The sequence below is a fragment of the Colobus angolensis genome, unplaced genomic scaffold (genome assembly GCF_000951035.1).
Source record: "Colobus angolensis palliatus isolate OR3802 unplaced genomic scaffold, Cang.pa_1.0 Scaffold207, whole genome shotgun sequence".
In the NCBI taxonomy this organism is placed as follows: domain Eukaryota; kingdom Metazoa; phylum Chordata; class Mammalia; order Primates; family Cercopithecidae; genus Colobus; species Colobus angolensis.
The window spans coordinates 5,727,683-5,738,969 of NW_012115233.1; the positions used below are offsets into that span (position 1 = coordinate 5,727,683).

The window sequence follows — 11,287 nt, forward strand, 5'->3', positions numbered from 1 at the left end:
AGAGTGAAAATCTGAGTATTAAAGGCTCTGAGAATTCTTGTGCAAAAGGGGACCTCATTTGACTTTATTAACCCAGCATTCCCCAATTTGGGAATGTGCTCCCTTTAGCTATTTCTTTAAGCTAAATTACTAGAGGAAGAATTTCTGGATCAAAGAATATGTACAGTTTCAAGAGATTTTCATTTATTTCCCTCTAGAATGTTGTTTTAGGAACTGACAAACTTAGAAGTACCTCCTTCTGGGCTAAACTGTGACTTTTTAAAATCACAATTCAATGACAAGTTCAAGACACTAAAATATATGGTGATATTCTTTTAAAAAATTCAAACAATCGAACTGGGTACAAAGAATCACCTGGGGCTTTTTTTGTTTTGTTTTGTTTTATGTTTTGGTTTTTTTAGCTTTTTTTTTTTGGTTCAGGAGGTCCGCGGGTGGGTTTATTACCTGGATATATTGCGTGTTGATGAAGTTTGGGGTATGAGTGATCGCATCACCCAGAGAGTGTGCATAGTACCTGATAGTTTTCAACCCTTACACCCCTTCCATGCTCCCCCTTCTAGTAGTCCCCAATGTCCATTGCTCCCATCTTTGTGTCTATGTGTACTCAATGTTTAGCTCCCACTTAGAACTGAGAACATGCAGTATTTGGTTTTCTGTTCCTGTGCTAATTCCCTTAGGACAATGGCCTCCAGCTGCATCCGTGTTTCTGCAAAGAACACCATTTCATCCTTTTTCATGGCTGCATAGTATTCCATGGTATACATGTACTGCATTTTCTTTATCCAGTTCACCGTTGATGGGCACCTGGATTGGTTCCCTGTGTTTGCTATCATGCATTGTGCTGTGATAAACATACAAGCGCATGTGTCTTTTTGGCAAAACAATTTATCTTCTTTTGGGTAAATACCCAGTAATAGGATTGCTGAGTCAAATGGTAGTTCTGTTCTAAGTTCTTTGAGAAATCTCCAAACTGCTTTGGACAGGGGCTGAACTAATTTACATTTCCGCCAACAGTGTATAAGAGTTCCCTTTTCTCTGTAACCTGGCCAGCATCTGTTATTTTTTGACTTTTTAATAATAGCTGTTCTGACTGGTGTGAGATGGTATCTCATTGTGGTTTTGATTTGCATTTCTCTGAGGATCAGTGATGTGGAGCATTTCTTCATATGTTTCTTGACTACATGTGTGTGTTCTTTTGGAAGTTTCTGGTCATGTATTTGACCATTTTTTAATGGGGTTGTTGTTTGCTTGTTGGATTGTTAAAGTTCCTTATAGATTTTGGGTATTAGACCTTTGTTGGATGCATAGTTTGTGAATATTTCTTTTTTTTTTTTTTTTTTTTGAGATGGAGTCTCACTCTGTCGCCCGGGCTGGAGTACAGTGGCCAGACCTCAGCTCACTGCAAGCTCCGCCTCCCAGGTTCACGCCATTCTCCTGCCTCAGCCTCCCGAGTAGCTGGGACTACAGGCGCCCGCCACCACACCCGGCTAATTTTTGTATTTTTAGTAGAGACGGGGTTTCACCGTGTTAGCCAGGATGGTCTCGATCTCCTGACCTCGTGATCCGCCCGTCTCGGCCTCCCAAAGTGCTGGGATTACAGGCTTGCGCCACCGCGCCCGGCCGTTTGTGAATATTTCTTTCCATTCTATAGGTTGTCTGTTTATTCTGTTGATAGTTTCTTTGCCAATTTTTGGTTTTGGTGCAGTTGCTTTTGGGGACTTCGTCATAAATTATTTGCCAAGGTCAATGTCCAGAATGCTATTTCCTAGTTTTTTTCCATCTGAATTCTTTTCTCATCTTCTGGAAAGTCAGTTTAGAAGAGGTTGATTTATTCAGAAAGTACCCATTTTCTTTTTCTGGACTTCTGACAGGAAAATGTAAAATGAGCAAAATTCTAGTACATAAACTGGCTCAAAGGTTTGTGAAAGATTTAAATGCTGCATGACAGGTAGCAGGTAGTCGATAAATGCCAGTTGTGAATATTGCTTTTCAGATTAAATAACAAGGCTGAAAGTAAATGTTTTGGACAGGCTAGCTATTCTTCATACATCCAACCTAAGGTAATCATCCTGGCTTATTTATTTATTCCAAAAATATTGAGAAATTCACACTATGAGCCGGGTCCTAACTAGCCCTGAGTATAGCAGTGAATGAGACAGTGTGGAGTTTCCATTCTAGTGGGAAGACCAGCAATGAACAAGCCAATGAATGTCGGTTCACACAACTGGTGTAATTATAGCTTACAGTTCTAGCCCATGGGAGAGTCAATAGCATAATGGGATGGAGAGTAACTGGAGAAGGCCACCTTAGATGGGCTGGTTAGGAGGGAGATGACATGCTGAAGAGTGATAATGAACCAGCCAAGGGGAGAGGTGAGGGGAGAAACCAGCAGCTAGTGCAAAGGCTGGAAGGACAGGATAGCCTGACTAGCTCTGGACTGGGGAACAGGGTGAGTTGATGGTGGTAGGTGAGCAGGGATAAGCCCCTGAAGCCCCAAAGGGTTTGAAGCCTGAAGGGGACCTGATGTACGTTTTTAAAATCTCACTCTCCTGTTCTGTGAGCAACAGAATAGAGGACCTGGAAACTGCAGTAGGATTCTGTTTCCACACTAGTGCTAACGTAGGACCTCCTACATCCAGAAAGATGGTAGCACAGCTGAGCCACGTTCCTCCTGGCAACTGACGCTCCCATGTGTAGAGACAGCTGGCATCCTTGTAGAGCGGGAGGCTTGCAGGCCCAGCATGCATCTCATCCCCCTTGCTGGTCTCGGTGCTTGACACCGCTGACCACACCAGGGGCACCAAACCCAGCTGCTTCCTGCGGGGATTCAGTCGTGCTTGTCATCACATAGCCTTGAAATCCTCCTTGGAATTCCAGGCTGCTCTTCCACCTGCTTCTGACACGTTGACTTTTCTGCCCATTCACTCACCCACCTTTAACCAAGACCTGTATGGCCAGACATGTGGCCAGTCACTGCCTACATGAAGAGAGAAAGACAAAGTCCATCCCTGGGAGCTCACTATCTTGTGTGAAAGTTACAACAACAGATGGTAAATGGCCTTGGTGAAGATACGCGTCCCGAGGGCAGGAGGCTCCCCACCTTGATCACTGCAAACTCTGCAGTCCCTAACAGAGTACTGGGAAGATAGAAGGTGGTCAGACATATGTATTGAATGAACACTGGAAATCAGTACACAGGGCTGGGAATGTGTGGTTCTGAGCACTCGGTGATGGAAATAACCCTCCAGCTCCTTCACAGAACAGCCAGCAGCGTCACCTGTTTTGGCGATGGTGCCTCCAGATGATGATCCATGAGAGCACACTGGACTTCTGCTCCTGGGTGAGCTCTCTCCGTGTGAAACCCAGATGCTTCTGTCTCCCAGGGACCCTGCAGCTCTCCCGGTAGCCTGGCCTCCATCAGGAATGCAGTCTCTGTAGATGGCTCTCTACTAGGATGCCCCTGGAGAGGGAGGTCCAGTCATCACCTAAGCTAAGCACAGCTGCCTCTAAGAATCTCTTTGCTTGGCAGCCAGCCAGACCACATTCACTGACCTTCAAGGCATAATGCAAGACTCAGCCATCTATCTCACTGTGGTCCCGGCGGCAGCTGGCTTCATTTATTGACTTCTTGAAAGCGCCAATATTCCTGCTCAGCTTGATCTGAGCTGGACTCAGAGACCCAGGTGCCAGAGCAAAGGCCAAGGTGTGTCGATTAATCACCCAATAAAAATAAACTCTGAGAACAAACGCAGAGGGGTGATTAACTTTCTCATTCTAGTCTTCTGACATCCCGATTTGCTCTCCCAGTGAGCATGTTTGTTTGAGATAAACCACCCTGGGAAACGGAGCACCTGTCCAGACACCGCTATGCCTTGGCATAAGTGAGCAAAAGTGGAACGTGACCTGCAAGCAGTGCAGCCCGAGACCTAGGCAGAGAGCCCCCTGCCCCAGGTTGTGCACTGTGGAGGGCCTTATCAGAAACTCTGAAGCAGAGCATCAGAATATTTTATTCTGCTTTTTACTCTTGTAATAAAGTGTTATTAGTGTTTAGTCACCAGATAAACCCCAAAGCCCTGCCTCCCCTCCCGTGACCATCCATGTACTCTAAATCATGAACCGAAGAACAGGGACCACCAACAGCCCTTACCAAAAGAAGACTGGAAGCACAAAAATGCAGCTTACCATGAATCAATTTAAACTGACGACCAAAGTGTGACTCAAAACTGAAAAAAAAATAGATATGTTTGGTTAAGATATAATTGTTACCGAAGCACCAGGGGTTTGGTCTGAGTCCTACTGTTCACCACACAGAAAGTCAATCACTGAGACAACAAGACAAAAGCCAGGGAAGAAGTCTTTAATTGGGTGCTGCTGTAGCCAAGGAAATGGGAGTCTCAAATCCATCTCTGAAATGAGGGGTTAATGCACCAGAGAGGAAACGTAACCATGCATGGGAAAACAGGGATTAAAGAGAGGCAAGGAAGAGAAGTTGGCCAGTAGGAAGCAGATGGTCCTTAGGCAATCCTGATGGATGAGGGGTGTGGCTCTTCATTGTCCAGAGGCAGCGGTCTGGTGAGTTTCAGCTCCTTGATTTTATCTGGGAGACCTGATGGTTGGCTTCTTGAGAAAGGAACTCAGATAAGACTGTTGTAACTTTCTCAAGTTTTAAGACTGGAAGGGTCAATTTCTGTGGTTATTCAAAAAATAATAATAATAATAAGCATCAGTTCTATGGGACAATTTGATCACTTTATTGTGGAGAAAAAAATAACAGAAGTTTTTTTATAAGTTCAACCCCAATAATAGGCAAGTCTCAGAGTGAACACAGATGAACCAAGAATTGCTTTGCTTGTGACATAATTTTTACAGCATCCCATGACAGTCCATGCCATACTTCACCTTGTGCTCGGCTTATGCCACACATTTGTAAAGAGGTTGTCTTTCCTAACCACTCACGGGCTTTGTTCCTTTCCCAAAGGACCTCTCCCCGGTCCTTTACCAGTCAAATCAGTCTTTCGAAGCAGCTATAAATCCACTCTCCCTTTTCTCCTTCAATCATTGATTCCCTTCTCTCCATTGCATTTTCACTTATCATGGATTTACTTATGATTCCTTTTTTTCTTCTTTTATTGCTTTACTTGTAATTGGCACATAATAATTGTATATGTTTATGAGGTGTAATGTGATAGTTTGGTCTTTGTATATACACAGAAACTTTGATCAACACCTCCCCCTTCCTCAGCCCTCTCCATGCTGCCATGAATTTGACTCTTTTAGATTCCACAGATACATGAAATAATAAAGTATGTGTTCTTCTGGGCTTGGCTTATTTCACTTAGCATAATTCTTATACTCTGAGCATCCTCCTGGAACCCTGCAACTTTTGTGAGATTGACAGTGATACTTTGTGCTGTACTGGTGCATCTTTGGGGTGGTTTTGTCAATGGGAGATGACTCACGAGGTCTGCTGACCAGGTAAATACCAGGAGTAAGCAGGGATATTTGACTGCAAGAGAAAATTAGAGGCCTGGTCAGGAGTTCATTCCTGACGTTGTAAATGGAATACTGGGGTGATGAGCAGTCCTTGTGGGTCTTGTTCATATTTGTATTCTCAGGCCTAGGAATGGGGGAAAAAAGAGATAAAACACACTGAACAAAGAGAGTGTGAATGAATGGATGAAAAGCCTCACACCAAGGAAAGCTCACATTGGCTACCAACTGGTACCAAACTCCAAGTCATCCTCTTCTTTTCCGAGCCCAGTTTTTACTGCTTAGAAAAAGTCACCCAATCTGGACACATGGATGTAGCAAATTTAACCCTAGACCTAGACTACATATAGGATCAGGTTTGATCAGTCATTAATAATGGTAATGATCATTAATCACGAAAGCTATCTTGTGGTTGCACCTTAAAGCATCTGTGTAATGCTTTCACCCACACTAAGAATGTTCAATTCCTGTTGTGGTTGCACTTTAAGCAACTGTATAACACTTTCACCCATACTAAGAGTGTTCAATCCCTGTTTTCATCTAGGATTGATAAGTGTGTTTCTGGATTTCAGAAATCAGATAGCTTCTGAAGTCACAGCCTGTTGATATGGTAACTAAATATGTTAAGGTCCTAGTCTCTCAATATTTAATTGCTATTTAATTTTTTATTTCCTAATTTACTTAATGTGTATGACATTGTTAAATGTGTGGCTTTATACCCTGAATCTCTTTGTATTTCTCTGTACTGCTTTGCAATCAATTTGGTCAAAAGCAACAATTAAATGATCCTTACGAAGTATCAAATGTCCCATTATATGGGATATAAATGTCTTTGCAAAGACACTTACAAAGCTGTGAAGACATTGCTTCCTTGCTCTAACAACTGCTGCATTCACATAGGTTTCAAAAATGGGGTGGGGAGCAGTGGCAGCGAGGGCATAGGTGAAACTATGTCAGTCACCCCTAGAAATAAATCTGCAAAATGGACTAGCAAGCCCTGACTAGGAAGAGTCTGGCCACAGCAAAATCCTATTGCAGGTACAAAAAGGTCCTATTGCAGCAGTTGGGAGATCTTTGGTAAATCCTAACAAAGAATTAATGGCCTTGAACAAGACACCAGGTATGACCTTTGCCAGGAGAAACTAGGAGCAGACTTGCCTGCCTGGAACAGGTGGTGAGAAGGTTTTTAGAGAAAATGTGTGCAGTCCCTGGCAAGTAGCCGGTGCCCAGGAAATGTCAGTTCCATTGTTTACCAGGGAAGGCTCGGTGCACGTGGGGCTCACACACAGAGGAAGAGGTCAGAGAGTCCACAGGAAAGGGTGGTAGCTCAGAACGGTGGTTCTCAGGCGTTTGTCTGCAGGCATGCCCGTAATTCACGCTGACCACGCCCACCATCAGTGGCACCTAGCTGTGGCCCCACCCCTTTCCTGCCTACTATTGAAAGTGACTACATGGCAAAGAGCACCTATTTCCTAGACTAAATTATTCTCAGACTTCAGTTATTACTAGGCATTGTTAGACACGAGTTCCTTGATACCTACATCACAACTGAGTAGTTTATCTCAGTGGTAAGTCTCGAAGTTTGACTTCGAAGTTACTAAGAGCCTTCCAATAAAATAACAGTTTAAGCCAATATTGTTTCACCATTGCTAGTGATGATAGTGATGAAGACATTAAATTCACACACATGTGCTGTATAATTTTAAACCTTTCTCAAATGTGTATGATTTTTATAAACAGAAATAGAGTCTTAAGAAAGTTTTATATCAATTTAATAGGGTTTTTTTTTTAGGAAATATTGCCATCTTGTAAATTCCAGTCCTGTGTTCCTGAGTTATTCCCCATTAAGGAAAGCCCAGCTGTGGGACATAGACCTGGGTTCCAGCTCAGAGTTTAAATCATTATTCTCAGAATGATGGTTCTCAAACTTCGGTGAATCAGAGCCACCTGGAAAACATGTTAAAAATGGAAAGGTCCCATCATATCATCAACAGCCCTGATCATTCTGATACACTCCCAAATTGGAGAACCAGTGGCACAGATAAATGCCCAACCCTCGTGGGCTATTCACAAGGCAAACAAAAATCAAACTATGCTTGGGAGGCAGAGATCCATGTTGGAACCACACTTCTGCTGCTTGAAAGCTGCATGACTCAGGCAAGCTCCTAGGCCACTCTGAGCCTTTGTTTTCTCATCTGTAAAATGAGGGTGGTAATATCTACCTCCCAAGTTGATGAGGCAATGGCAGACAGTAATGTATATGAATACATACATCGTACACCACCTCCTCAGTGATCGATGAATGTGTGCTTCCAGTTGTAGATACAACAGCAGAAAGTAAATGCTGAAAAATAGGAAAACACTCACAACGCATGATTTACGATGTGAGGGAGCCTGCTGGCATGGCCCTTGTCACGAGGGTAATTAAATAACCATTTGTGTAATTACTAATTTATATCCTGTCTCCCTGCTGGAGTGTAAGTTCCAAAAACTGGGGGGAATACGCTGCTGTTTTCCCAACACCAAGTTCGGGGCCTGGCAGGTAACAGACACCCAGCAAATATTGATTCCAAATGAGCAAGTGAATAGTACGTCACATTAAAAATGTGTGTGTGTGTGTATGTATACATCGACACATAGGCTGGAAGCCTCTAGACAAAAATGTTAATAGTGCTTATCTCTGGAAGTGGATTAGGGTGATTTTAATTTTTTCCTTTTTTTCTCCTCTGTGTTCTCTGAATTTTCTGCAGTTAACACAGAGGACCAAATCAGTGTTTCCTTGGGTAAATGCAAGTGGAGTTGAAGCCACTGTGCCTACAAGAGCATGTTTTCTTGTGATTCTGGCTTCTTTGGGGGTTTCAATATATAGTCTCTAGAATTAAAAGGGTTTAGGGCCAGGCGCAGTGGCTCAGGCCTGTAATCCCAGCACTTTGGGAGGCCAAGGCAGGTGGACCACCAGGTCAGGAGTTTGAGACCAGCCTGGCCAACATAGCGAAACCCCATCTCTACTAAACATACAAAAATTAGCCAGGCATGGTGGCATGTGCCTGTAGTCCCAGCTACTTGGGAGGCTGAGGCAGGAGAATCTCTTGAACCCAGGAGGCGGAGGTTGCGATGAGCCGAGATTGTGCCACTGCACTCCAGCCTGGGCAACAAAGTGAGACTCAGTCTCAAAAAAAAAAGCAGGGCATGGTTTAGGAGAAACAGGAATTTAGTGATTTCTAAAGATAACTAGAATTTGTTCTTATTCACCATTTCCTTGTCCTGATCATGGACTATGCAAAAAAGAGCTCACACAGCAGGCCTGAGACCGCTGTCCCTAGAAAGGCCTGCCTGCAAAGTTGGCTTCAGCTGGTGTGCAGAATTATGGATGTGAGGAGGGTTCCCACTCTCTTAACTGAGAAGAGTGGCTCACTGCACCTAAACTGCTTGTGCAAACAAATGTAACAAATGTGGTTTATGCTGAATTCTGCTTTCCCTCTGGGAGTCAAGAATTTTGCTAATGCCAGGTGGAGGGTGCCTATGTGACCAGCCCCTGATAAAAAATCCTGGGCGTTGAATCTTTGGTGAGCTTCCCTGATGGAGAACATTTCATGTATGTTGTCACAACTTGCTGCTGAAATTAAGCACATCCTGTGTGATCCCACTGGGAGCGGACCCCTGCAAGCTGGTACCTGGTTTCCCCGGGATGTTACCCCCATGTACCTTTTTTATGAGCTGTTTTCCCTGCATATTTTCACTGTGATAAGTTTTAGCCATTGAATATGACAATATGCTGTGTTCTGTGGGCCTTCCTGGCAAATCACTGAACCTGGGAGTGATCTTTGGAAACCCCAGCACACAAACCCACCTAACTAAACCCCTGTTGACAGCATGTATCAGATCCAAGGCAACTAAAGGGATGTGAATGTCTGGAGCAGCAAAGAAATGGGAGTTTGGCTGGGGCAAGAGAGACAGATGGTCCAGTGGCTCTTTTGAGAGATCTGCCTGTGGGGGAGGGATGAATGAGCACTTGAGGATGAAGTCCCTTTAGAATTCTGGGTCACCTAGCACATGGGTCAACCAATGCATGTTAAAGAAGGTTTGTACTCCCATTCGTTCCCTCATGCATGCATTCAGCAACTGAGTACCTACCTATTCAGTGTGTGCTGGCCACTCTTCCAGATTCTAGGTGTGAAGGGTTGAGTAGGATAGATGAGGTCACTGACCCTAGGAGCTCACACTCTAAGTTGTAGAGTTGGCCAGCGAAGGAGGCGGACTTTAGACAGACCATCCAGAGTGGCTTCTCTAGGGAACACAGAGGTCTCAGTGTCAGAAGTGAGATCCTACAAAGCATAAGACACACATAAGAAAATCTATGACTTATCCCATGAGGCAAATAGAAAGGTGTTGAGACCAGAAATAATTTGCTAATTTCAAGGAATGAAAGGAAGGCCAGTGAGTCTGTAACTTAGGGAGGCTGAGGAAAGAGGTAGAAAATGCAGGTAGAAAGTCAGGCAGGTCCAGATGGATCCTCTAGGACCTTAGAGACCATATTTATGAGTTTGGATCTTATTCTATACCCCATGGGAAGTCACTGGAGGGTTTCAAGCCAGGGATTCACACGCTGTGATATAACCCTGGCTGCTCTTTGGAGAATAGATTGTAGCAAACAGAAGACAAGCAAAGAAACAGGTGCATTGCAATGGTCTACACAAAAGATGATCCCTAGTGGTCTTACCACCTACCTGCTACAATGACCCAAAGAAAATGGACCCACACCACAGCTACCTCGGTCCACTGCATGTGTGCAGGGTGATGATTCTCTTGGGTATGATATATATATTACTTGTCATCATGGTAGGGGTCCGAATGTCTGTAAAAAGCAAAGTTTTGGTCCATGTGCCATCAGAAAATGCCAGCTGCCATATGCCGGTCAGAACTGTCATGTGCTAGAGCCTCAAGCAGACGTCCACAGGATTTCACCAGGGGCTCTGGGATGCCTGGGAAGGGGATCCAGGGAAGGGGCCAGAGGTGTCAGGAGCTCCTGCCCAGTTCTCAGCTGTTATGGAGTCACAGAAGGTCATAGGTCCAGGATAGGCAAGGCAGGAAGTATCCCATCCTCCCAACTCCAAGAGGCCCTGCCCAGACCACTTACTGCGCAGCTCTTCTTGTCCACATCTGCTGGTTGTGGCATCCCCATCCCTGGGAAATTTGCTAATTTCAAGGAATAAAAGAAAGGCCAGTGAGTCTATAACTTAGGGAGGCTGAGGAAAGAGATAGAAAATGTGAGTAGAAAGTCAGGCAGGTCCAGATGGATCCTCTAGGGCCCTAGAGTCCATGGCAGTCCTTTCTGTTTACTGAGACTGCTTTCTTTGGCTCTGGTTTCCTGGGAGAGGAAGAGAACAGTACCCTGGACTGTGATGGGCTGTGGCTGTCTAACTAATCTAGGATTCTGGAATTCACTGGCCCTTCAATTTTATCTGTACATTTTGTCAGAAGATTTGAAATATGCCCTTTACTTTATACTCAGAGCCATAGCTACATGAGCTATTTTAAGATAGTGTATTTCCTTCAGTTGGGAGTTCTGTGTCTTTCTGGTTCTGCTTTTAATAATAAATACAGGGTCCAGTGGACTGGAATTAAGTAGGGTGTGAAGTATTCCCCTACTGTTTCCCTTATTTCCTACAGTTTTACAAGGTTGTTTGTATCCTTCAGTAGGAATATAAAAATACTCTGTATTTCCTCTCCTTTCGTAGTTTTTATTTTCTAGGTTTCTCATAGTCTTTCCTATCCTACTTTATATATATAACATATA

At 44.0% G+C, this 11,287-nt stretch overlaps 1 protein-coding gene and 1 long non-coding RNA gene across 4 annotated transcripts in view; one reads left to right on the forward strand and one right to left on the reverse strand.

Annotated features, from left to right (window-relative positions):
- Positions 1-11,287, forward strand: part of CDH13 (cadherin 13) — a 1,192,767-nt gene that overhangs the window by 1,122,587 nt on the left and 58,893 nt on the right. The gene's annotated exons all lie outside the window — the stretch shown is intronic.
- On the reverse strand, positions 4,733-9,817 carry LOC105511947. Its single transcript, XR_001001794.1, has 2 exons — positions 9,712-9,817; positions 4,733-5,617 (listed from the first exon to the last, which is right to left on the reverse strand). It is a non-coding gene; the product is annotated as an uncharacterized LOC105511947 (long non-coding RNA).